This window comes from Pinus tabuliformis, chromosome Q (genome assembly GCF_031772625.1).
Source record: "Pinus tabuliformis cultivar Carrire ecotype Pingquan chromosome Q, CPIR1, whole genome shotgun sequence".
In the NCBI taxonomy this organism is placed as follows: Eukaryota; Viridiplantae; Streptophyta; class Pinopsida; order Pinales; family Pinaceae; genus Pinus; species Pinus tabuliformis.
Window position 1 is genome coordinate 1,068,014,581 of NC_142296.1, and position 2,274 is coordinate 1,068,016,854.

Consider the following 2,274-nt stretch of genomic DNA (forward strand, 5'->3'; position numbering starts at 1 on the left):
TAAATTCTAACACAAATTTCTATTTTTAAGTAGTTTTTTTCGGGGTCCTAAAACTTCGAGAGCCATTTTGAGGTCCTAAAAGACGTTGTCTGGGAAAATGGAGAGACGGAAAAGTGCTATAATCTATTTGATATATTCCATTTTTTTCTTCCTCGTTGATATCTTTGAAATGAGGTATTATGATATGAAAACATAGATCGTATATCAAAGTTATGAACCTGAAAAGTTGGTCATCCAACTTACCCCAATGGGGTCCAAAAGTGTTGACATTTTATCTCCTAGGGTTAGGGTTTTACACTTCTTATTTATGATAAAAATTCCTACGAGACTCATTGTAACATAATTCACAAGGCATGTAGCCATCATATCTCTTCTGAGAGATAAAATACCATCACCCAAGCTAGTTGGTTTCTCTTATGTATGTAAACAATTTTCAACAATTGTTATTTTATTATTTGAAAGTTTGTTTCATTGTATCTCTGTGTTTTGGTTTGAATCTGTATTTCATTTTGTTTTTACATAAATTAGGACTAGTGGTATCAGAGTAGTATGATATTTCTCTGTTTTTCTCTGCATGTCCCCAGTGTGGTTGGGTTATAAGGAGTTGGGACTTGAACTGGTTAAATGGGCCTTGCATGATCGGTCTTGTCAACCCTGACAACTTCCTATGATAGAAGAAAAGAAAGATGAGGGAGTAGGATATCCTTTCAAAATATTTCTCGAAGAGGCCTTTAAGCAACAAATGAATGTGATGATGAACAATTTTTCCCAGATCCTTCGATGGGTAGCAACAAACAAAGCATCTTCATCTAGTAGTCCCTTTGGAGGCGCTACCCCCTTTAAGGTACAAGTTAAATTTGACATGCCTATATTTGAAGGCCAAATAGATGTATATGCCCTGGATAAATGGTTGAATATGCTAGAGGGATATTTTTCAATCCATAATTTTTTTTGATAGAGAAAATATTACTTTTTCACTCCTCAAAGCCACCCCCCATGTTAAGGATTGGTGGGAAACTTATTGTGAGCAGAAGGACGAGGAAGAGGAACTCTCATTATTTTTTAGTACACCCTCTTGGAATTCTTTCCAAGATGTCGTCAAGGAACAATATTACCCTGTCGGAAGCTATGAAGATAAGTACATAAAGTGGACCTCACTACAAGGAAGGGACCAAGATGTGTCAGAGTTCACAAACATTTTCCATACCCTCCGCACAAAGGTTGGTATCAAGGATTCTGAGTGGCATTTGATACTCAAGTACCGTGGTTGTCTACATAAATACATACAAGAAGAAATGGTGTTCCTTAACATCTCCTCACTTGGCGCAACATACAAATATGTTGCGAAGATCGACCAAAAGTTTAAATAGAAAAAGTGGGACTTTGGATTTGCAAATTTGAAGCACGGAAAAGGCACCTCCAAACAATAGAACAAAGGACGGAGGCAAGGTGGAGTGACCCAGGACAACCCATAGAAGCCACAAGCAAATAATAGCACCACGAAGGCAAAGAAGGACACTGGAAAATGTTGAGAGTTCCACAAGAGCCTCACCCACAACACAAATGAGTGTTGTACTAATGGTGCAAATATGAATATGGGTTACACTTTTGGGCCATATAAGCAATGTGAATTTTGATTCAAAGTAAAAAGATAAATTGTGGAGAATTATGTTGTTTCCCTAATGATATTTTTTGCAAAAATATTTAGTGTTATATAATATGTCAATTTTCCATTAAATGAAATGTTTGTCCTTGCAAATTTTCACACATCTTAAGAGGTATGCGTGTGTTCACATAGCATAACTTAGTCTAAAATGTGTAATTTTTAATACACACACACACATATAAGCATGATATATGCAAAGAGAGTTAAGTTTTTCATATTACTTTTCTTCTTTTATGCAAAATTATATTTTTTATTATTTTTCGAAGTTGGTGAAGTAATATTTCAATTGCATTTTGAAACACATGTTCACGATTTTTTTTAAACTATTTAAATAAATTGAAAAACTAAGAGTACCCTTTTGAAAATGACTCATAAATGAAGATAGTGGTATTTTTTGAAATTGTTTCATTTTGTATATTTTAAGTAATTGATTTTTTATTCAATCTTTTTAAAATTGTTCAAAAAAAAATTCAAGCATTATGTTTAAAAGAAATTAGATAAAAAATATCATATGAATTCGAAAATGTCAAACTCATATGCCAGAGGGTTCCTTCCCAAATCCAACATGATCAACTTCGTCACTAAAAGACAAATTCACGAAGATAGTG